The sequence below is a fragment of the Pseudorca crassidens genome, chromosome 13, assembly GCF_039906515.1.
Source record: "Pseudorca crassidens isolate mPseCra1 chromosome 13, mPseCra1.hap1, whole genome shotgun sequence".
Lineage (NCBI taxonomy): Eukaryota > Metazoa > Chordata > Mammalia > Artiodactyla > Delphinidae > Pseudorca > Pseudorca crassidens.
The window spans coordinates 3,184,125-3,209,842 of NC_090308.1; the positions used below are offsets into that span (position 1 = coordinate 3,184,125).

Sequence of the window (25,718 nt, forward strand, 5' to 3'; positions counted from 1 at the left end):
TGGAGCACGGGGTCATTGTAAGGATTTGCAATCACATGTGTGAAATGCCTCGGGTAGGGCTTGGTAGCGGCAGTCAGATGACATAAAGTGACAGTACAGTAATGTCCAAGGGTCCAGGCATGAATGTTGGCTGACATCTTGGGCCAACGTCCTTCCTTCACTACCCACAAACGACCTGTTCACCACAGATAGAGAAGGTGCAGGGGGATTTCTGGAAAGGGCTTCATGGGGCTCTGTGCTCTGCAGGAGGGCACGTCTTGCTTGAGGACCTGCTGAAACCTTGTGTCTGGTGGAACCTGAGCCCAAGCCTTGCCATCCAGGCCAAGGAGCCTGTGCAGAGCCCGGGAAGCCCACTGGAGCGAGGGCTCAGGTGGACAGACCGCCTTCTAGCGGCTCCCAGGCAGGTCCAGGGGCCTCTCCAACCAGACCCGGGGGAGTGGAGGGCTGTTGACCAGGCCCTGGCATCCGCCCAGCCCGCAGGTAAGGCTCTGATACCGTGGGAAGCCAGCCACGTCCTGCCCGCCTTGCCCCGTTTGTTCGTTGTGATGAGGTGCCCCCTCATGTTCGTGTAGCCCGTTGGGGTGTGCACAGCTTTCTCCTGACTCTGCAAGGTGGGCCTCGCCCCTTGTCAACCAGGGCGGGAGCCCATCTTACAAAGAAGGAAGGCAGCAGGCCGGCCTGCAGTCACCCGGCTTGTGACCTGGTGCTCAGGACCCAGGGCGGGGCCGCCTCCACGCCCAGCTTAGTGCTCTCTCTGGGCACTCACGTTCCGTGGGTGTCAATGTTTGAATGAGAACTTTTTTTTTTGGCCGAGCTGCAAGGCTTGTAGGATCTTAGTTCCCCAATCAGGGATCGAACCCGGGCCCTCAGCAGTGAAAGCGTGGAGTCCTAACCACAGGGCTGCCAGGGAATTCCCTGTGATAACTTTTAGATGAGTAAACTTTGGTGGCTCTCAGCAAATGCGTCCACACGGATCTCCGCTGCCCCTAGCCTGGACCCCCCCCCCCGCCCCGTCCCCAGACACTGGCCCCCGGCTGGCCCTGGCTCTGGCCCAGCCCAGCTCTTCCGTTGCCACCCCCTGGCAGTGCCTCTTCTGTCTTCCTCCTTCTACCCCACAGACACATTGAAAGCAAGGGGGCAAATTCCAAAGACTCATACCTCATGCCCGCCCGTCTTCACGCTGAGCCTTCCCCTCCTGGGGCATCAGACATGAGCTTCTGTCTCGTCTTCTGCTGTCACTGTGTCCTCCTTCTTCCCTCCCTGCCTGGACTCCACCTGTCCTCTGCACACACCTCTGCCTTCCCAGCATCCAGGGGCCACTGGTTGCTCCTTTTCACTCAGATCTTCATTTTCACCTCATCTGCTGACTCACTCCCCCTCGTGTAGAAATCTGCTGGATCGTCACCTTGTTCTGAACAGCTTCACTGGATTTCCAGCTACTCCCCACCTCTCCTTTCATGACAACTAGCTTCTCTTGGTCCTTAATGTTCTGGAATTGAGTGATGGCGTGTCTCGGTGTGGGCTTAACATTTGATCCAGGATGGAATTCAGTGGAAAATAACCTTCGAATTCGAGGGCTTTCCTTTCTCAGCTCTAGACGGTGTGTTGCTATTTGTTTGCACGCTGTGTCTCTCCCATTCTCTGTTTTCTCCTCCTAGAACTCCTTCCTGCTGGTCCTTTGCATCCCTCACGTGTATGTATACTTTCCATTTCTTTATGGTGTCTTTTTGGAACACACTGCACTTTGCTCTGGGAGAGCTGCTTTGCAATAATTCTCACCACATTATTTTGGGCTTTGTATGCTATTAAGCCCTTATTAAATTTTTTTCATTTGAAGAATTCTATTTTCCTTTCCCGTAGTCTTCGTGGATTCTTGTTTCTTTCACCTGTTCTCGTTCGATTACCCCTTTTCGTGGCTTTGGAGATGCAGTCCTTGCCCTCTAAGCATTCATGCTTACAGAGCAGCCCGGTTTTAGCTTTGGGTGGTGTTCACTCTACCCTGTGTGTTGGGCTCGTTGCCGCTCTCTCATCTCAAGGGCTGTGCTTTCTTGCTAGACTGTCCCTTGCTTCTGTACATGGCGGGCTGACTGCTGGGGAGTGGGCTGAGGTAGAAGGAGTGACCTCACAAGCATATGCCCTTGCTGATTTCAGGAGCTGTGCTGCCTTGTAGGGAACCTTGGCTGCCAAACTCTCGGGGTCACTGCTTCCGGTTGTCCCCTTGGTTGTCCATCCCTGGGCCTGGCCTGTCTGCCAGGAGGCCGACAGCTGGGGAGGGAGGGAGCTGGGGAGAAGGGGCCCCCGGAGCAGCACGAGTTACTTCCAGGGAGTCCTCTTCTCTCACAGCTTTCATTACCCTCTTCATGTTCTTTTCTCTAAAAAATAGAGGATCTGGATGAAATATTACCCAGGGAATCAATTTTCTAGGCTGATTGCCACAAATCTTCCAAAGATAGCCGGTCTCTCAATGTGAATGAGGAAACTAGACATAAATTATCGTGTTTCTTTCTAGAATGGTATGTAATATGTTTCATAGGGACGGCAGTGGATAAATGGCTCATTATATTTTTATGGCAAAACACTGTTTCTTTCTTCACAAAATTATTAGAGACAGAGGGCAAAGCCAAGCACTTTGCAATGGCCCCTCTCCCATCCTCCCATCCGCACTCCTCCCCGCTCGAGAGAAGACGGTTTCTTGCTCGGCAATACGGAAACCATTGGTTGGAGGAACATTTTTTAGGAATGTCCTCACCTTGGCTTCCCACTCCACGGAGCATACTGCAAATTTACACTCTGTTCTCCACGGGCCATGCCTGCCAAGAGCAGCCTGCTAGAGGTGTTGAGCCTGAAACTCTGCGGTGCTTCCAGAAGTAACTCTGACACGTCACCACTCCACATGTGGCCCGACCCGGCTGCTGGTCTAACTCGCCGAGCCTGGTCCAAGAGTGCCTGTGGCTGAAGACTGCGTTTCTACCTTTTCCTTTCAGCCCTCCCGTGAAGGCTATCACCTCTCATTTCTCCAGAAAAAGTGACGAGAGAGGCATCAGGAAACAAAGCCCTATTCATATGTGTAGGGAGCTGAAACTTTTTCAATCATAGGCCAAAGGGATAATTATCGGTCAATACTTCTTTCCGCAGAACAAAAGTTTATTTTGGCTTTTCCCGTTCACTCTGGGCCACTTTGTCCTTCGCTCGTGTGCACGTGAATGTCCAGCCCTTCCGCTCTGGGCAGGTCCTGCTGTCTTTGGTGACGTGAGGCCGAGGGATGCGATGCTGGGAGATCCTGCCTTGAAGACGCACATGCAGCCTATGGTCCTGGAGGGGCCGGGTCTCTGTTCATTAAACCAGCGAATCCTCCTTTTTGCTTCTCTTGCAAGTGAGAAACTCTCCATGTGAGTTCTGATCTGGGAAGGGTCAGAAATACAAGTTTCAATGCTTTTCTACTGAGCTGCCCCAAAGCTAGGCTAACATGAGCTGAGTCGGGCCTGTGGTGTCAGACTTGGACCCCGGTCCCCTGCCTGGCCCTGAGCACTGCAGTGTCTCCAGGGTGATGTGGGCCTGAACTCCTTCAAACAAAACTATTTCAAACCAAGATAGAACCAATCTGTTTAAAAGACGGTTCCTGCTTCTGTGTTATTATCTGTCTCTGAACATGTTTTCCTCCTTCAAAAGCCTTTAAGCTCTGGGCCGGGGGGCTGTATCTTGCACACGTTCCTCATTTTATCCTCCCAAAGCCCAAGCACAGCGCCCTGGGCACCGGAAGCCCTTAACTAATAGGGGGTCCTAGACCCCACTGGGCTCTGGAGTCCAATTGCCTGAACGTCATTCACGTGAAGAGCTTAGCACAGTGACGGCCAGAGGGGGCACCTGGAAAATGTTAGTTTCCATTATTAGTAGGGACAGATGTTCCTTGAGTGAGTCCTTAAGCAGTTTTTCAGGGAAAGGTGTTAGAGAGAACGCTCCCACCCCCGACATCTGACAGCCTCCTGAGTGCATCCTGCCCACTGCACGATGTCTGCACCTGGAGCTGTTTTGGCAAATGCCCCCCTCCTGCACGGCAGGGCTGGGCAGCTGTGGGACTTGCTCCCGGTCCAGCTGCATGGCTGATGGTGACTTACCATCAACCTCTGGGCCGCCCATCACTCCATCAAATGCTCCGAGAGGGCAGGGGTTGAATCATGACGTATGCAGTTAATCCCTCTTGAGGAAAAGATACGTTTGAAAACGCACCACCCTATGTCTACGGCAGAATCTTAAGTTCCCTCTCACCCTTTGATTCTATGACACGGTTGAATTCTGAACCACAGCAGACATGACTTCTCTTGTGCTCAGTGGACAGAGAACGATGTAAAGAGAAAATCCTATAATTCACTGCTTTCTTGTACGAACAGTTATGTTTTGAAAATCAAGTGAGAACCGCAAGAAGATGTGGAATCTGGTGAACTGGGCCACAGTTTAAATAGAAAGTTTAAAAATATTCCTCACACGTGGATGAAGGGTTAGTTTCTCCACTCACAGAAACAAAAAGGATCCTGCAAGTGAGCATCATAGGATTTGCAGTTCTGCACGTGCTGACACTCCACAAAAACTGCTTTTCTTGTACGACTTTCATCATTCTTGTTAGGTTTGTAGAGACATCAGTAAAATTTGGAGCTGGGCAGAACCACTTGACAGAATTAAATCACAGGAAACCACAGAATTAAGTCACCCAAACAGAGGTTTTAGAAAAGGACTAAGTGAAATGGAGAGAAGCTGCCAGGGGTATTGAGTCCTTCTCTTGACTCTTAAAAACAAATGTGGAGAGGGCTTCCCCGGTGGCGCAGTGGTTGGGAGTCCGCCTGCCGACGCAGGGGACGCGGGTTCGTGCCCCGGTCCGGGAAGATCCCACATGCTGCGGAGCGGCTGGGCCCGTGAGCCATGGCCGCTGAGCCTGCGCATCCGGAGCCTGTGGTCCGCAACGGGAGAGGCCACAATAGGGAGAGGCCCGCGTACCGCAAAAAAAAAAAAAAACCGTGGAGAAACAATAGCAATTTAGGTATTTCTCATGTTAATGCAGTATTGCTCCCTCCAGCCTAGATTTGCCTGTGTATTAGTCCTGTGCTTACACAAGTTAAGGAGAGATTGCTGGAAATAAGAGGCTACTATTATGAAACAATTAAATAAATACCTAATAGTGTTGGACATTTTAAAGCTGGAAAGACCTCCGACAATATTTTTAGTCTCTCTCCCTATCTTCTGTTCAGTTTATGAATATGCCCATTTTATAAATGTGACAGTTGAGGCCCAAAAGATTAAGGAATATGCTCAGAAATCGTAACAAAGGAGTATAAACAATACGCACTTGTCTATGTAGCTTTAGAATTTTTCATATGAATGAACGCGTGTACTGTTATGTAAGCTACCAACATACAGCTCAGGGATTGGCAGCTTCCATCTTTATTTGTTGTCGTACCTTGTTTGCACTACACGTTATTACTCTACCAGGTTATTGAGGTTTTTTAAGGATACAGAGTCTTTAAATTCTCTGGTCTTCTGTAGTTCTTTTTCCTTGTCCATATTTTAAAAACACGTCTATACTGAGAAATGACTCTTGAACTCACATTTAAAATGCTTTAATATGTGTCTTATATTAGAGTTTTCTAATGTGGATTAGTGTTTGGTTTTCTATGCTTTGTGCATTGAAATCCTGGATTTTTATGAGAAGAAGAACACAGTACAGACAGAGGGAACAGCATGAGTGGAGGCTCAGGGGCAGGGCGCGTAGCCAGACTGGGGATGGAGAGATGGAGACAGATTGTAAAGATGCTGGACGTCAGGCCAGGGCATCAGGACTGCACCTGGCAGGCGGTGGGGAGGCAGCAAAGGTGTGTGAGCAGGTGAGGGACCGATTTGTTTTGTGTTTCAGGAAAGCTCTGCTCGAAACCCTGGGAGAAATGAATTGAATGTGGGGGGACTGGCAGAGGGAGACAATTCTGAAGTCATCACAAAGATCTAAGGGAGGGATAACGACGCCTAAATCAAAGCAATGGAAGTGGCAAATAAATAAGAAATGCCATGAAAGTGAACTTTTTGCCTCTTCTATGCTCTCTGTGCTTCCAGCCCTACGTTCAGAGACTGATCTTCAACATCAGAAGGTGGGAAACTTGGGTCTTGTACACGCCAAGCGACTAGTCAAACAGGAGGTTGGTTTGTCCTGGCATGTTCAGTGCACGTATTGCTGAGCAGTGATGGAAAACGGGACTGTGGTAGCCACCAGGAGATGTCATGGAGCACGGCAGCCCGTCTGAGCATCTCTTTCCAACCAGGTCTCCCCACGAGCAGCAGGGAGATCCTTGGGGGCTGCGAGGTGCTTAGACGGAGCGCAGCTGGAGCTGTGTCGAGTGTGTTTGCAGCTGTTGTTGGCTATTTATTCACCTGTGGGGTTAGCCAGTCTGATAACCAGTCCCCTCGTCCTTCCCCCTGATCTCCTCTACCACAGAGCTGTGAAGAACTGAACGCTTGCCTCGGAGCCTCCCCTGGGCCCAAAATTGGCCATGGGATGCTGCCTGGCCAGTGAGATGCAAACCAAAGAAACCCACGTAGAAGCTGCAGGGACACCGGGTGCTTCCTTGTAAAGGCCATGCTGGCGCCGCCCCTTCCTGTCTGCCTGGCTCGAATGCTGCCACACCCACTCGGCAACCGTGAGCTGACAGGGACGAAGGTGGCAGAGATGGTGTCAACACTGACGGTGGGAGGGAGGATATGGGGAGACCAGGGGTCTGAGGATGGCACCGGCGGCTGCCGCCCTCCCCTCCTCTTATCTCAGACAAACAAAGCCCCGTTGTGCAGGCTCTGAGAGCTGGGTTTTCTGTTGCTTCAGAGTGTGCTCCTACCTGACGCACAGTGGCTTTTCTCCTTCCTTGGGAGCCAAAGGCTTCCTAACAAGTAGATGTTAAGCCCTGAATATCTAGAAGCAAATCAAGGGTCCCTGTGGATGTGGACGTTCTATAAAATATGCTTCAACTGTTAAATTACCACTGCTTTTGGCTCCAGGTTTGCCAACACAATCTTAATAACATCAGTAATCACAATAGTAGTAATGTCGGATGCGGCATCTGCTGTAATACTTTTATTTTTAAAAATTTAACTCAAAAATTTCCTTCTCTCCATACAAAAACCTGCACATGGGTGTTTTTAGTGGTTTTATTTACAACAGCCAGAAACACTACAGAAGCAACCGGGATGTCCTTCAGTAGGTGGTGGATAAATAAACTGTGTTGCATCCAGACAGTAGAATATTATTCAGCACTAAAAATAGATGAGCCCTCAAGTCAGGAGAAGACATGGAGGAACCTTAAATGCATATGACTCAGTGAAAGAAGCCAAGACGAAAAGACTGCATACTGTATGCCATCAACCGTGTGACACTGCGGAAAAGGCAAAACTGCGGAGGCAGCACAAAGATCAGTGGTTGCCAGGGGTTAAGAGGGAGGGAGGGATGGACAGAGGGAACATAGGATTTTGAGGGCAGTAAAACCACTCTGTACGTGGTTTTACTATATACGATACTGTAACGGTGGGTACGTGACATACGCATTGGATAAAGCCCATAGAATGTTCAACGCCAAGCGTGACCCCCAATGGACCTAAGTTAATAATAATGTATTAATATTGGTTCAGCAACTGTAACACACGTGCCACATCAATGCCAAGTGTTAATAATAGGGAACCCAAGTCCAGGGCAGGAGGGGATGTGTGGGAACTCTCTGCACTTCCTGCCCAATTTTCTGTAAACCTAACACTGCTCCGAAAAAAGTGTATTAATTTAAGAAAATAATAAACTGCTAACAAAGAAACAAATTTCCCTTTCCTACCTCTTGAAGAAGTATTTTAGAAATTAATATTTCATCATTGAATGTTGTAAGGGATAAGTTGGGAGAGCTATGAAGTAAGTGGTTTAAAAGCACTTCTGTGAGAACAGAGAGAAGAAAGGCTCAAAGTTGCAGAGCAAAGCCATGGAGTCAAGCCTAGCGTGTAAAGTTCAGTTAGACGGCTTCCCTGGTGGCACAGTGGTTGGGAGTCTGCCTGCCGATGCAGCGGACGCGGGTTCGTGCCCCGGTCCGGGAGGATCCCGCGTACCGCGGAGCGGCTTGGCCTGTGAGCCATGGCCACTGAGCCTGCGTGTCTGGAGCCTGTGCTCCGCAACGGGAGAGACCACAACAATGAGAGACCGGCGTACCGCAAAAAAAAAAAAAAAAAAATGTTCAGTTAGAAAGTTTCAGTGAACGCCAAAATGGTAGCTCAGCAGCAACTTCAAAAAAATAGATTTTTCATTTTTCAGGTCTCTCTGTTTCGGTTCATAATTTCTCCTAATGCTGGATTTGAAATATAATATTGAGGCGGCCAGGAGAGAGGCTGCTCGGCTGTTTCAAAGTTAGGAGAGGTGTTGGGAAACACACAACTCTGGGTTAGGAATGCGCTGTGGCCACTTTTTGCTCTTATAAAAATAAGTGGCCAAGGAAACACACAGAAAAGTTTTCCTTAGCAAAGTGAGTGGAGCCGCGTTTTCGGGCCTCGTGGCCTTGGGGGACCCGGGCGAGATAGTTCAAGGCAGCCGCAGACCCAAGTCCACACCGGGCTGTCCTGCTGGGGTGGGGTTAGAGGGGTGTGGCTTCCTGCCGCTCCCAAATCCCTTAGGCTTCTGGTGACTTTTCCGTATTTCTTTAAGATGACAGAATGAAAATCTAAGGCAAAAATGTCGCAGGTTTTATTGTCATAATAATATTGAAGGACAAGCTCGATAGAGGTGGCAAGTTTCAGGGGAGGTGGGAAGTGTAGGTGAAACTGAGGAGCTGTATGATTTCCCAGTGTTTTCCCCACATACTATAAAACATAAGCAGTTCATGTCATACACTTATTACCATGATTCCAACATGGAATTCCGGCAAAATCTCATCATGATTGGGTGAACCCGGCTGCCCCAGATGCTGTGCTGTTGTGCTCATTGAGAGACACGGAATTTATTAAAGTTGGGGAGACAGGATATGCACAAGCGAAACACTAAAAATGGTGCCAGGAAGCCCATGGCAGGGGCAGTGATGGCCAAGTGGGGAGAGACCAAGCGGGATAGTGGCTGAGAGGGGGGTTCCGGAGCCGGAAAGCCAACTGTGAATCCCGGCTGGGAAAATCATTCAATTTCTCTGTGCCTCATTGCTTCGTCTAAGAAATGGAGGATACCAGTCCTCACTTCAGAAGGTTACTGGGAAAAGGAAATAATACACGTCGGGAAGTACTTGACACACTGCTGGGAGCAGTACATTGCTGATGAAGGTTAACTCTTTATTATAAATTATTAGAGCAAGTGTGTGATAAAATGCCAATTGAGGAGTTTTGACTCTCTAGCTAGAACAGTGCCTGGCACATTGTAGCTCTGCGCTAAAAGTTTATTGAATGAGTAAATGGATCAAGCATCCTTTATTAAAGGAAAGCAAGGTCCCCACTTGCATGGAGAAGGCAATGGCTTGATCTGGATCTGAAAGACTCAGAATTGTGGAGAGTTGGAAATTAAACCAGAAGAAACAACAGGTGGAGGACACTGCTGAAGGGGGTGATCAGACCTCTGTAAATGGAAGAAGTGGTGTTGGGAGGAGACCAAACCAAAAAGGAGGATCGGAGCCATTGAAGAGGACCTTGAACCTGAGGGTGAGGAGTTGGAATTTCACATCATGCACATGTGGGTGAGGTTCCAGGAAGAGTAATCTAGCATCGCTCATGGAACCAACTGGAAGGGCAGCCAACTGCTGGTGGGAACCAAGCAAGCGGAGGTACTTCAGCGGTGAGATACTGAAGATGTGAACCAGGGCGGCAGCCAATAGCTCAGAGAGTGTCCCGAGGAGGGGGTCTCAGTCTGGACAGGACCAAGTTTGATCTAGCTATTCATCCTAAATTGAAGCCTCAAAGGGAAAAAGAGTACAAAGGTAATACCCTACTAGAAGACATAAAATAAATTCAGAAACAGAGTCAGCATATTGACGTTTGTTCCGTTGCTTGTGATCTAATTTGTTACTTTACAGAGCTGGTGAGTCTAGTATGATTCTGTGTCAGTTCAGAAGTGGTTTTTCAGACCCTTCGCCAGCTGATGGGACACCACGAAACAGTGAGTGTCGCTTATGTCGGTCTCGAGAAAGGCCTGTAGGGCTTTGGTCCCTCCCTAAACTGACCTTTAGAGCTTGAAGGCATATACAATGATGTGACATGTTCGAGCCAGAGATAACCCACATCTTACATCTTTCCAACTTATATGAGCAAATAATGTACAAAGAAATCAGTAACTTTCCAAAAAGGACACAAATACTTTCTCAAATCTGGATAAGAGACCAGATCTCCCAACTTGTACTCCAGTTTTACATTATTTCATTGAATTTTTGCCATTGGTTTCGTTTACTGTGTGGTCTGCTTCACATCCGAGGATTTAACTAGATCAGACTGTGAATCACCCTTTAATACGGATTTCCCGTTTTGCAGTGCTTTGGACTTCCCAGGTTCAGCTGAAGACTGGTACGGTTTAAATTTGTTCTCATGACCACTTCCAGGCTGGCTGCCGTCTTCCTGACTCAAAAGGCCCCTTTTTGCATTCCAGATGGATCTGCTCTTCCTAGGTATTGGGAGTCTTCATGAATGCCCACTTGCAGAAAGAGCTCTCTCTGCGTGCAGAAAAAGAAGGCGCTAAGCAGAAGGAACCACCCGTGGGAAGACTTTGAAGAACCACAGCTTTTGCCAGGATGTCCTTTCTAGGGCAGTAACAAATGCAAAACAGGTAGGCGATGCTCCCACCTTAAGACAAAATTGCCAGAAAGCAAGCTCATCTCTCATCCTCTCGACAGAAAGCATAAGATAAAGGCTGCAGAAGCGCTCGGTGTGCAAACTGAAAATGGTAAAAAGACTATAAACCACGTTACAGTGAGTGAATCATGTTGGATTAAAAACTTACCATCAAACCACATAAGCCTGTTAAAACAGTTAGCGAAGATTGGACTTTTGTGTATGTAAGGATAACTGTTGAAGCATTCTCTGGGCTCTCCTACTCAGATCATAGAGCACGTTTTAAATTCTGGAAATTGGCCATATTTTATAAGTCAGTCTAACTTCACTTTTTAGGGGAGATAATATAACAATAAGGAAGTCCAGCTTAACAGCGATAAAGGAAAAACAAGAGATTGGACTAGATTCGTGCAAAATAATATTTTTTAAAGAAATCTCTTACACCAACATTCTTGTTCTTCCTCATATTTTAGCCCTTATTATTATTCTATGATTATATAATATTTTATATTTTTATTTTCCCATTTTTTTCCCCTAAGTCATTTTTACTTCCTATCAACAACAAAAAAACAGCCAGAATGATGTTGGAACTCAACAGATAACTACAAAAAAGAGAAATTTTATAACATCCGACTTTCTCAGCATTCATATAGGGTTATTTTGGTAAAAATAGGTTTTTTAATCAATTTTCTTAAGGACTGGACTGTTCATCATACTTTGATATTCAAATCATGTTGTTTGAGGACCCTACCCCATCGTCATCCTTGTTGATTCTCTCTTCCCCCATCTGGTCTGACTGTCAGCTTCCACCCTGTCCATGGAGCGTATGGTTAGGGCACATCTCTCACATGACTCACAGGCTTCCTGAAATCTTCCAGCTCTTGAAAGAATTGCAGTTTCGTTTTGCAATCCATTGGCATTGATTTCTGTCTTAACGTATCCATTAGCAAAAGTAACAAAGGCTGACAAGCAAAGGTATTGATGAGATGGTCTGGGATACACGTTCCTGTGGAGTGGGGAAGGCTTGAGTGAGGACTCAATTCCTTAGGTATTCAATTCCTTCGGGAAAATGTGTTACAAGGACTTCTGCTTTCCTACCCAACCTTGTAACTAGGGGATCAGATACCAATTTATTTTCACAACAATACTTCAAGCAAGGTATTATTATCCCCACTCTACAGATGAAAAAACTTGAAGCTGGGAAAGTTCATTGATCTGCACGAGGTCCCGCAGCTCATAAGCTGGTGGCCTCTGGAGCGTGGATGTGGATCCAAACGGGGATGACTCCAAGGCCAGCTCGCCAAGGCCAGGGAGAAGGGGAGGAGCACTGCTCCCTATCCGGAAGCAGAGGAGTGCAGCCCAGTCTTCCCAGGCGGTGAATCCATCAGTGTAGACACCACAGATGGGGCTTCCACTGGGCCTTCCTCAATTCCTCTCACCCTGTGAGGGTAGAAGGAGGGCAGGGGTGGTGTGGCTCCCAGCTCCCGCAAAGGAGAGGCACGGGGGGGTCTGACCCTCAGGCAGTGGTCCTCGAAGTCTGCCCCAGCAGCATCAGTGTCGCCTGGGAATGATAGAGATGTAAATTCTGAGTCCCACGCCCCAAACACACTCCCACTGGTGGGTTTCAGTTACCACTGTGACGTCACTAATGCAGAGTTGGGGAGAGATATACGCACACAACCAGTTCTTCCAAGGGGAGTGGGCAGTTACTTCTGCTGTCACGTGATGTCTGCATTCCTCAGATTCAACCCACTGGCAAAATTGTGCATTAAAAACCACGGGACTTAGAGTAAAATGCAGTCAGGGCCACAACACTCAAGAATTTGTAGTGACACGTAATAGAAAGATAGTAACTCAATAAAAATGGCAGCACAGTTTGTCCATGCTAGCTGGTTGAGAAATGTGTGGAGACTGTGATAGATGTGTCCCTTCGGAAAGGTCACCTTGATAAAGTCTGAAGTTTGCTTGTGGAAGTGAGTGCTTACAGTGCTGGGGCCCCGCCATGCCCAGCACCCTGTCTGCAAGGGGAAGAGAATAAGAGAGGGGGAGAGAGAAAAAAGATCCCAAGAGCAAAAGAACAGGAAACAGAGGGAAAAATACAAAATAGGGGAGAGTACAGGGGAAATTGAGAACAGGGAGGACCGAGGGGGAAGGAGTGCAGCTGATGTTACACAGAAGTAACATCAGGAGGGTCTTCTGAAACCAGACAGAAAGGGTCCCACCAGCTGCGGTGGGGGTGGCTCGTCGTCCTGGTGACCCGAGCGCGTGTGCCATTTGTGTGCTCCTGCTTCTGTCACCTGGGTTCTCAGGGATGAAACACACGTGAGCAAACTGAAATTCACGTTTCGCTCAAGTTGTTTCCTAATGTATCCATCATGCTGGGACAAATCCTCAAGCGTCAGAGCAAGCACCCCGAGCAGAACTGGCTGCATTTACACCCTGGAAATGGGCAAATCCTTCAAGTCAGGGCTGCCCCCCGCCCCCGCCCCGCCCCGTGCACCTGTTAAATCCTTACCAGCACACTGCTGGTTGTAAAACACTGAATGGAGTAGTTGGTATGTACTAAGTGCCTAATAAGTGCCTAAGAATTAATGTACTTTTCCCCAGGCGGAAGGCAAGTGGGATTCACGAAACAAACTGAAACTAGAAAGTAGACCAGGCAAAGCAGGTGCCCCAGAACTGGAGCAGAGTAGCCAGCACAGATGTGTGGGGTCCCGCTGCAGACAGAGAGGGAAATAGTAACTTCCAGAACACATCTACTCTACCATCCCCTGCAGATGCAAAGAGACACTAAAGAAAATGTGTCACAAATTTTTAGCATCTTTTGTAATTATTTTCAAGGTGAAAACAAAACAGGGAATGATAATAAGCTCCAGTGAGACTTTAATTATTTTGTGAAGATTTTTTTTAATCATAAATTGGCATTTCAAACTCTCCTGCCAACTCCCAGTGCATACATGGTTTACTACGCTTGCTTGTTGGCAAGCCCAAATGGGATATTTAATAAATGACTCAGCAGCATACATTTATCGAACAAGATTTTATGAGGAAAAACAAAATGTACGTGTTTTTAGGGTGCTTGCCATCAAGCATGAGCAGTAACATCTAACTCATAAATCATCGTGCAAACAGCATGGCAAGATGAATGCTACATGGATGCAGAAGAGAACAAAGACCACGTGAGTTGGAAGAGAATCCCTCTGCCTGGCGTCTCCCAGAAGTCATCACATATGGTGCGGTATTTGAGTCTGGCCTCGAGAAGAGGGGAAATTGCAGGTGGAAGACAGACTCTGTGTGGAAGGGCAGCAAGCCTGGAGCGTTTTCAAAGGACTGGAATAAGTTTGGTTTGGGTAGACAGTTTATGAAGGGGTATCTCTGTACCTCTTGCAAGACAGTACCTTCATGGCTGTAGAAATGGAGAGACTTCTGTTGGTTTCAGGCAGACTTGTCACACTTTCCTTATTACAGGTTTACTGTTAATGAATTATTAATAGCTCTCATTTACCGATCATCATTCTGAGTGATCATTTTCTCACTCAATCTTTACAACAACCCTATGAAGTCGGTAATATTACTATCCCTCTTTTAGATGAGGACACTGAGGCAGGAAGAGTTTAAGTAACTTGCCAGAAATCACACAGCTACTGAGTTTCAGATTTGGGGGCAAATCCCAGTCGGGGCTCCTAACCGTCCCACTCTACTGCCTGCAGGCAGTTCTCAGGTTGATGTTGGATGATGTTTCTTGAAAAGACACTATGAAGATGAAGCAATTTAAGTTCTGTGCTTTTCATAGAACACATGTTTTCATAGAAAAAAATGAGCTATTATTGCATCAAAATCTGGAGAAAATGAGCTTTATTCCTTTATTTCATCAGTGACAAAGGTTATGGAACTGTGCACATCATTAGCTCATTCCCAGTAACTAATCACGTTTCACTTCGTTCAAGACCTTTTAAAAAATGGAAGCTATGGGCTGAGGGTGGAATGGCTCAGAGCTCTAGGGAGAACCTGCAGGGAGGCACAGGCCAGAGAAGGGTCCTCAAGAAAGAGGATCAGAGCCTGGAAAGGATTGCTCTGTGGGCCATGTCTGCAGAAAGTGACGAAGTGAATCCTGGAAACATACACCCAAATGTATCAGTGCTGTAAGTGAGAGTGGGACCACCAGTCCTGCAGATTCATCATGATGGAAAACCGCACCAGAGCCTCACGTGAACTTTCCAAGAGCAAATGTATAAGAGGCAGGGCTGCTCTTTCCAATTGGTTCCACCTTCCAATAGGAAATGGATTTGGTCACTTTTCCCTGATTATGCTTTCTCCTTGGCCTGGTTGTAGGCAAGCAGCTGCCAGTACGTCTGTGTGCTCCCTGGATTAGCTTCCACTGCATGTGTTTTAATAGTCTTCCTTTTTCCACATTGATTCAGGCCAACCCTGTCTGCAAAGACTCAGTCTAATAAAAGCTTGAGTCTGGGTGCTACAGACTGGAAATGTGCTAAAGATGCCATAATATATGGCTGAAAGAGCCTTTATTCTGAATGCGAAGGAGACACCTGGTAAATCCTCTTGAATAAAAAAACAGCTGGCGCCCATGTGCTCAGCTTCAGGTGTCTCCAGCTTAAAGGTGGGTTGTCATCGCTGTGAGGTTTACCAGTTGCCTCCACGGTGCAGATGTGGGATTGTTGAGAGCTGAGGATCCTATGACCTCCTCACTCCCAGGGCCTCAGTCCCAGGGCCCAAGAACTGGAGGTGGTTTGTACTTGGAGTAATCAACATATTCAGTGGCAAAGGATGCTTCCATTGTTGGAGCTGATTCTGTCTGATTCTCCATGGAGGTCTTATGGCTCCTGTGAGGAGTAAAGAGGGTTTTGGAGCTAGGCAGACTTGGGCTACCATCCGGTCCTGAGTTATGTGAGCTTAAGCAAGTGACTTAACTTCAAGGAGGACCATTTTTCTCACCTAGTCTCCCTCTGAAGATTATTATGAAGACAAGATAATACGTGTAATATTTCAAACATTATCTACACAAAGTATAGATAGAATTTATTTTACAGGAATGAAAATACCAGAAGAAAACAAATGATAAAATGTAAACAATTCATCTGTTTCATTTCTTCTTTTTAAAAATTGAATATAGAAATTTATTATATGTATTTACACAGATATTTTTATACATGCAAAAATATGGGATCTTGGGCTTCCCTGGTGGCTCAGTGATTCAGAGTCCGCCTGCCGATGCAGGGGAAACGGGTTCGTGCCCCGGTCCAGGGAGATCCCACATGCTTGGGTACCGCAAAAAAAAAAAAAAAAAAAGGGATCTCATAATGCTGTTTGTTGATTTATAGATGTAAATATATACACATATACATGTACAGGTATCCTTCACTATATGAAATCTCATTATCTGAACTTGTTATCTGAACTCAAGAAGAGGATTTGGAAAGAAAGGGATATTCGTATACAGTACACACAGCTTTTAGGTTATACATGTTTTGTATGCCTTGGCTCAAGTGACAGTACTTCCTAGAAATATCACTAAGTAAACTGATATACTCTAATTCTTCATACTGGCTGCATAATATTCTGTAGATGTACTATATTCTATTCATTTTCCTATCAATGGTCATTTACTTTGCTTCCAGTTATCTGAGGCTGTATACAATGCTGCAATTAATATTCTTGTCTATACATCCAATGTGCTGAAGACTTTACTTCTCCAAATAAAATTTCATTTCCAATCTCTAAACAGAATTTTCTCTCCCATTTTATCCAATGTGCCCTTCCACACACATGCAGATCAGTTAACCTGTTATTGTTATACCCTGATTACTTCCAGACTTTATTTCTTGAGTACATGCTTGCAAGGGATTCAGAGACAAGTGTTTTGGAAAACTTCAGGGCTCCCCACCCTGAAGAAAGCCCCGGGCAGGTTCCCTGAACTGAAATAGTAGCCCAGGGAGGAGGGCTCCATCATCCAATGAGCACTAGGGCCCAGGGTGTCCTCACCTCAAACTCTTCCAAGCTTAGTAACATTTTAGCCTAAAGTCATCTTTCTGGCATGGTTTCATTCAAAAATATATAGCATTTCAATAAAATAGGTAAATTATATACCGAATAGCTATTTTAATGAAAACAGCAAGAGATATGAGTTGATGTCCTCTCTATTGGAGTTGAAGACTTAACCATATTTCTACAATTTATTCAGGGGTGCCCATAACTGCTAATAAATTCTATACTATAGTTTTATGAAACCGTGTTAGCTTTTGATGACCAGCTGTTCTGGTTATGTCATCGGGTTGTTCTGATTTTGAGCTGGTTTCATCTGGGTGTTTTACCTCGAGTTACCGACGTGTTCATGGTTGTGCTTCAAGGGTGCCAAAGCTCTTGACTCAGTTTGCAAATCTTCTTGACTTACTGGGGAGGCGAGAATGCAGTATATTTAGACTTTTGATATTTATAGACCAGTGTTTGACTTCTAAAGTCTTTATGGAGAGAGACTAAGAGGGAAAGAATGACTTATGATCCATCTATGGCATAGGATCTGTGCATATGTCTGGATTTTTAAACATTTATTATCTGACGTCATACAGCAGAAGCTGGTTTACAGGGTCCTGAATTTAAGACTTGACACGTAAGAATCTCTGAAATTGTCAAGACTATTGTTATTAGCACTTATGAAAAGGCCAGTTTGGCTTAGTGGAAGTAAATTATTAGTTATATCCTGTTTAGACAACTTGGGTAATTTTATTTTTAAATTGTGAATTGCTGCTCTTGACGACAAGCTTTGTGTAACTGACAGCAGCTTATTCTCAGCTGGTTTTTACCTGTTTGTCAAAATGACTATTCACTATTCTTTCATTGAATAATTACTGTTGACTCTCCGTTCATTCAACAAATATTTATCGAATCCTACTATGTGCCAAGCACTGTAGAACCTGTAACAACGTCTTAACATATACTCTTCCAATAAATAAACTCTTCCAATAGATAAATAAATAAATTCCAATAGATATTTCTTTCATAAGTTGTAAGGAATTGCTCAAAACTAAATGTATTACCTTCTCTTCCCAATTCCTCCTCTTCACTCCCTGCCCCATCTGCTTTTTTTTCTTCTTAAAATTATTACCATCCTCCAAAATTTATGAGCTGAAAACCTCAAATCTTTCCTGATTTCTTTCTCTCACTACCTATATCCAAATAATTACCAGACCCTCTATTTTTCCGCCCTAGAAAGATCTCTCAAAAATATCCCCTATAGTAAAAATTTTTAAATCTTCCTAAAAATTAAAAAAATATATATCCCTTCTCCTCAAGTTCCATGATCCTTGCCTTAGTTTAGACCAGAATCATATCCTGCTTGGGCTTTCTTGCCAACAATCTCCTCCCTTAGAAGTCCATCTCCTCTTGGGACTTCCCTGGTGGTCCAGTGATAAAGAATCTGCTTTCCAATGCGGGGGACACGGGTTTGATCCCTGGTCGGGGAACTAAGATCCTACATGCCGCAGAGCAACTAAGCCTGCGTGGCACAACTACAGAGCCCACGTGTCCTGGAGCCTGCATGTCACAACTAGAGAGAGAAAACCTGCACACCACAACTAGAGAGAAGCCCAAGTGCTGCAACGAAGAGACTGCGTGCCGTAACGAAAGATCCCTGTGCCACAACTAAGAACCGACACAGCCAAAAAAATAAGGAAAATAAGTAAATATTAAAAAAAAGAAGTTCATCTCCTCTCTACTGTCAAAATAGTTCCAAATTCAAATTTGATCCTGTCTTTCTCCTGGTTAAAACCAACAGTGGCTGCCCATTGGCTGTAAGATAAAGTCAGATCTCCTCTGGGTGCACGCGATGGCCTTTGTCGCCTAGCCCCGCTTTTCCAGAAACCTTCTACATCCTTCACATGCACACATACCTTCAGTGCTTTGGTGTCTCTGGAACTTTGCCCACACTTCTTCTTCGTTTGGAACCACTTCCTCCCATCCTTCCCCTCTTCCCTGCTCTACCTATAATCTTCTCATTCTTCAAGGAAGCAACCCAAACGTGGCCTCACTGGCCAAGTCTTCCCTGCCCTCTCTTGCTGGTGGTGGGCTTCTCCTTTCTGGAGCGACCACCTTCATGTCTCTGGGGCCCTTTTCACGTGTTGGTTTACACCTCTGCATCCACCACCAGATCGTGTACTTCTTCAGGGAAGGAGCGACATCTTATCCATGTTTGTAGCTTCATGGAAGCAGTGCCTGACACGTAGGAATCTTTCTGGACCCTGAATCTGCCACCATCTTGCATGCTTTACGTTGAGGAAGTCACTTGGTTACATGTTTTCCCCTTTAATGTAATGGAGGTATACTGCCTGTTATATATCACATGGGGTTATATGAAACGTGATAAATGCAATAATTTGTATAAAAGTGTTGCTCAAACTGAAGTTTTTATCCAAAAGTAAGGTATTATTATTATTGCTGTTGTTGGCGTTTTATCCTATTTACAGTTTTGTTACTGAAAGTCGGGTCCAGCTGCTGGCCACTCGAAAACCAATACTTGAGAGGCAAGATTGGTGGAAAGGGAAGTTTGCTTTATTCCGGAGGCTGGCAACTGGGGCAGAGGGTGGACTCGTGTCCAAAGGCTGACTCCCCACTGACCATCAGTGGGCAAGAGCTTTTAAAGGGAAATTTCCGGGGTGTATAGGAGGGGGGAGGGGACCCCATGCAGAAACAGCACAGTCAGCTCTGACAGTCATTTTGAAATTGTCATGCTCATCTTGATTGTATTAAGTACAGTTAGTCTTCAGTTCCAGGGTTGGTTTTTTCCCATTTCTTTGAGGCCGGTTCTCAGAATTGTGGCAGTTTTTGTCGTGGCTACCGTCTGCTCATCATGTAGTTAACTTCTTCCACCTGGTGGGGGTTTCAGTGTCTATAAGACAGCTCACAGGATGGGGCTCAGAATATTATCTATAGCCCTCGAGGAGGAGCTCAAGGTCCTTGACTTTGCTTAATGACTCAACTATTATTATTTTGTGTTCTTTGACTGCTTTACTTTGCTTCTGTATTTTCTCACTTCTCTGATTAAACTTATTCTTTGACTAGAGCTTTTCTACAGACAAAAGGCGGGCGGAGGACATGGGGGGAGAAGTACCATAAGGTTCTGCTTCTTTCAATATTTTTTCATGATTTTCTTTAAAAAATTTTCTATTTTATTTTTTTATTGAAGTATAGTTTATTTACAATGTGTTAATTTCTGCTGTACAGCAAAGTGATTCAGTTATATATATATTCTTTTTTCATATTTTTTTCTATTATGGTTTATCCCAGGATATTGAATATAGTTCCCTGTGCTGTACAGTAGGACCTTGTTGTTTATCCATCATGATTTTCTAATAGCAAACTCAAGGCATGCGCCCACCTCCCTGCTTACAGGAGGGCTGCTACATTGAGGGCGTGTCAAGGTCACTCCTATTGGAATGCTTCTGATGGTACCTCACAGGAATGTCCTCACAGGAATGTTCCACAAGAAATGTGGAACTTATCCCGAATACCAGGGCAAGTGCAACAGTATTCGCTGGATCAATACCAACTCTGCCCTTCCCAGAAACAAGCAAATATGAGGTGGAAGGAGGCATTTGCCCCATCCTTCATCCTTCCTGGTTTCCACGCACTTTCCAGCCACCATGCAATCTAAGCTACAGATGAGGAAGCTTTACAAACGTCTCATTTTCTTTCATTTTGTTCCCTACACCAATCCCTACACTAATAGTCAGTTATTGGATGCCTACAAACAGCAAGGCTGTGGCTGGAATTAATTTCTTGGTGAGCAACTACTGTGTGCATGGACTTAATGCACAGGGTTTAAGGCCGTCCTCCCAACAGCCCTAAGGAGGGAGGGATTATTTCCCTGGTAGGCAAGAAATCAGGAGCTCAAAGAGGCAGTCCCTTGCGGAAGGACACAGCTCTCATGGGAGAAGTTTGGCCGCACGTAGAGCTCTGTGGCTTCCCGTGCCCTCTCCCCACTGTTTAATTCCTCTTCTGTCATTGCAGCAGACAGGAGGGAAGCTTCTCAGTCACAAGGTCCAAAGCTCTCACTTTTCCAACCCCCAATACCGCTTTTGGGCGTTCGGTGTTCAGCGTCTGAGTAATTGCTTATCCCTCTTTTTTAAAAAAAAACAAAATTCAAGTGTAGTTGATTTGCAATGTCACATTAGTTTCAGGTGTACAGCACAGTGATTCAGTTATATGTGTGTATATATATATATATATATATTTTCAAATTATTTTCCCTTATAGGTTATTACAAAACATTGGCTCTGGTTTTCTGTGCTGTATAATAAGTAGGTCATTGTTGGTTAGAAAACAAAGTTATGGTTCCCAAAGGGGAAAGGGGGGTGGGATAAATTAGGATGTTGGGATTAACATATACACACATACGCATTCCTCTTTGAGGTCACAGCATCTACCATAGTCCCTAACACTTAGAAGAAGGTGCCCAACAAATGTCTGTTACTGCGAATGTGGGGGAGCCAGCAACACCGGGACCTCGAGGCCAACCCTGGGTGCCGGCACCACTAGCTTTCAAAGATGAAGACAGCTCGCCTCCTTTCCCTGCAGAGTGAGTGCCCAGCAAGAGACTTCCCCCTTGGCTCCGTCATTGTCACTCTTAAGACACTTCTTTCCTTTAGTTCTAGCAAGGCTTAAGGGCCCCTCTAGATCAAGAGTGAGGGGTTAAGCAGTCCACGGCCCTGTGCTCTGCAGTTAGATGGAGGGTGTCCGAGCACCTCCTGGCCTGACTGCTTGCTAATTCTGCAGAGGCTTCCAGAAGGTTCTGTGGCAACCACATACAAGCCCACTCTTCTCTTGGGCTCTGTTTGGTTCCTCAAACCCTATTTTAGTCTCATCCTTCAATAAATCTGCTCATAGGGTAAATAAAAATGATTCTCCTGCAGAGAACTTTGAGATCTCATTTCTGACTCAGATGAAGACCCTTGAACACGTGTCTGTGAGATACCCACAAAGGTCCAGTGCTTTTCCCCTTTTCTACCTAAGTCTGAGCCTTAATATACTTACTTTTGATATATAATGTATACGATATATATAATTATGTATTAATATTATATATAAATATTAACTATATAGCGTACCTTTTAAATATTACATATAATTTGTGTATATATATATATATTACTTAAAATACAATTAATTTATATTGTTCTCCTTAATAATATGAATGAAAGAAAAGTGAGAAAATACAGACATAACTAAGAGAAGATGCAAGGCCTCTTGAATTCCACCCACAGACCAACACATAGAATAACTGTGTACATTCTTCAGACTTTCTGCATATAGTCATTTACACATTTATATTTTTTCCAAAAATAATGTTTTATTGTGGTTACTATTTATAAACTGCCTTTAAAAAACTTACTGTCTTATAATTATCTTTCCATATCACTAACATATTTTATGTTATCATTTTAATATATACATGTGAATAATTTAACCAATCTTCTGTTGTTGGCTATTAGGCCATTTGTAACAATAATTGTTATAGCCCAATCTTTAACTGCATCCTTAATTACTTTCTTTGGCTGAATTACTGGTAGTTTAAGAGCTGGCCTAAACTTTTTGAAGGATCTTAGTATCCTTCCAATAAGTTTGTTCTATAGCTATAGTAGCTGGAGGAAAACCCAGCAACCTTTCTCCCTCCCTGAGCAGGCCCTGGTGTGCAACTGCAAAATCTGTAGAAGTGCGACCTATTTCTATTAGAAAATTAAATCCTTTTTGACGTGAAGTAGAATGTCCTTATTGGGAAAACAATGATTTGCAGTAGCTCTGAGGTTTAAAGAGTTTGCAGTGACCTGTGAAGTCATCTGAGGATAAGGACAGCCGAGTCTGCCTGAGGGTCCTGGAGGTTTGGCGCTAGGTGGGCTGACGTGTAACGTCTGATCCTCCTCGGGTGGGACACTGTGCTCTAATGATCCAGGGCTGGAAGCCTGGCTTGTTTTGTCTCTCGTGTTGTCCAGTGCAGGGGCCTGCAGGGGCCTGCATGGGGAGTGTGAACACAGGTGTGTCCAATCTCACAATCAGGATTGCTCAGTTAACTGCAAACTGGAATTTTTAAACGTCAACTGAATGTTTTTGACTTTTCCATTTAAACTGGAACATTTGCGTTGGAGAAGAATTTAGACACTGATACAAACACTATGAAAGAAATCAAAATAGCAGTGCTTTCTCAATACTAAAGGACACAAGCGCATTTAATTCTAGGTGAATGTGGTTAAAGGGTGTCTTTTGCTAGATTAGAAGGGATGGATTTAGTGCCAAGCAAGAGCTACATGACTTCTAAGCACAACTGGCTCTGTCAAAACCTCTGGTCTTGCCTTGCCCTGGAGCCTCACCTGCATGTGAAATCAAGGACCACACATCAGCAAGTGCAGCTGATCCTTCACTCACCTCGCTCTGCCAGGGGGCGCTTCAGGTGGAAACCTCAGGCAGAATGCATCTGCGAAACTAACGTCCCGGGATCGTCTCTGCACGCTGGCCAAGAAACCATATTTTTAAAACCTTTTATTTCGAGATAAATGTGGATTTTCATGCATTTGTAAAAAATAATACAGAGAGGTCCCCTATACCCCTTATCCAGTCTTTCCAGTGGTAGCAATTTGCATAACTGTGGAACAGTATCACAGCAGAAATCAACATTATATAAGCAAACCATCTTACTCAGCTTTCACAGGTTTTACTTTCACTTGTTTGCGTATTTAGTTCCATGCGATTTTAACCTATGAGTAGAATTGTTTGACCACCATCATAATCAGTGTGCACAGCAGCTCCGTCACAAGGATCTCCCCCTTCAAGAGAGACAGCTCCCTCCCTTTCTCGCTCTGACAACTGCTAATCTGTTCTCTATCTCTATAGCTTCGTCATTTCGAGAGCGTTATATAAATGGAATCTTATCCTACACAGTCTTCTGAAACTAGCTCTTTTCGCTCAGCACAGTATCTGGAGACTCATCCACGTGTGTCTGTTGCTGCGTAGTGTCCGTGGCAGGGAGGGACCACAGTTTGTCTCACCCACTGGAGGACATCTGAGTTCTTTCCAGTATTTTTATTGGACATCTGAGCACAGGTTTTTGTATGAACATAAGTCTTTGTTTTGTTGGGATAAATATTCAGGAGCAACATTGCTGGGTCATATGATAAATGAATGTTTAGCTTTGAAAGAAACCGCCGAACTACTTTCTAGAGTGGCTGCACCGTTTTGCATTCCCACCAGCAATGTAACAATGATCTAGTTTCTCTGCATCCATGCCAGCATTTGGTGTTATCACTAGTTTCTAAGATCTTACCCATCTGATAGGTGTGTAATGATAGCTCGTGGTGGTTTTCATTTGCATTTCCCTCACCGTTAATGATGCTGACGATCTTTTCATGGGATTATAAACTCCATTATCAGCACACATTGCACTTTTGTACAATGCTTCTTTCCCAGCAATATAAAAAGAAGCAGCTAGTTTGTGGCGTCATAATTAGGGTAGAAGCAGTTTTTGCTCGTGTAATTCGTGTCTGCTACCACCTCCCCAAGCCTTGAGGTAACATCCTGTTGTTTTTTTTTTCTCCTTTTTGGGGAGATTTTCCCTGTTTCAGTGGGTTCGGGTATTTTCACATTTTGCTCCCTGTGAATCGTCTCCTTTACCTGTGTAGACATGAGGGCTTGTGCATAAAGTCCGGCCCCAGAGTTTGGACTACAGGCCTCTGGGATGCTGGTTTCCCGCCTGGGGCTGTGAGGCGTGACTCGTGGGGGAGGGAGGCTGGTTCTGATGTCCTCCAGGCGAAGGCCTCCACTCTCGGCACAGAACCAGTGACTCAACCTTTTGCTACCCATTCACAAGGCTGGACCCAACGTTTCCAAGGTGGAGAACACTTCTGTGGGCCGATCTACCTCCCCCTTGGCAATGCCGTGTCGGCACACTTACCTTCCTGACTCTGAATCAATGCGGGGCTCACGGGAGGGGTCAGAGTCGGTTCAGCTTAACCCTCACATTCTCATAAACTCTCCCGTGCTTTTTCACAAGGCCACCCGAGGGGGTTTGGCTATTCTTGAAAATTCGTGTCATTGCTTGATCAGTTGGAGAGCACGTATATTGTCCTAGTTTAAAAAAAAGAGAGAAAAATGGGTCACTCCCAATCTGCCTATCTAACTATCAAATATTGAAGACACCCTTCCTTTACTGTTTTACTTTTTAATTTTAAGACACGCAAACTCAGCTGAGTAGCCCTGGCGGGACTCATGTACTCTGCCCCTCACCTGTGTTTGCACCACGTGGTTTAAGAGGGGCTGGTGACAAGGGAAGGTCTGACCGCTCATCAGCCATCGGGACGCTAGATCACATTGTTCCTGCTGCTTTGGAATCGGGATGGTCCTAACGGTAGAAAGTCTGTTTCTGCGATAACACTGATTTCATCTTCCATGTGTATGTTTTTTTCTGGTTGGCAATCAGGCTTTTGCCCTCACAAGAGTAGGATTAGAACATAGCATTTGCTTTCACTGTTACAAAGGTGATGTCATAGAAAATTGAGAAATGATAGTTTCATTATCTGTATCTTCGTGGGTTTATATATTCCAAGGGCAGAAAGTAAATATCAGTGATATTTTTCTGTGTAGATGATGTGACTCTCACCTCAGACAAATAAAGGGCATAAACACTCCAAGGTTTAATTCTTCTTTCTATACAGGTAAATATACAAATGGAAAATAATATAGTTGTTCCAACTGCATGGCATCAAACGCTTAGCACAATTAAGCAAAATTCTCCACCATTTTGAAAGAAATTCTTTTAACAGCAACTTTTCTCACCCTGGCTCCCTCTTTCTAGCTACCCCAACTCCAACAGCCCAGTTCCCGGCACCACTGTTGCTTGTGCTGACTCCACACTGCTACTCACC

General features: G+C 45.2%; 1 protein-coding gene and 1 pseudogene across 1 annotated transcript in view; both read left to right on the plus strand.

The window, feature by feature from the left end:
• Window positions 1-17,398, plus strand: part of LOC137204912 (putative transcriptional regulator encoded by LINC00473) — a 43,519-nt pseudogene extending 26,121 nt beyond the window's left edge.
• PDE10A (phosphodiesterase 10A) overlaps window positions 1-25,718 on the plus strand; it is a 583,074-nt gene that overhangs the window by 27,902 nt on the left and 529,454 nt on the right. The window lies entirely within an intron of this gene.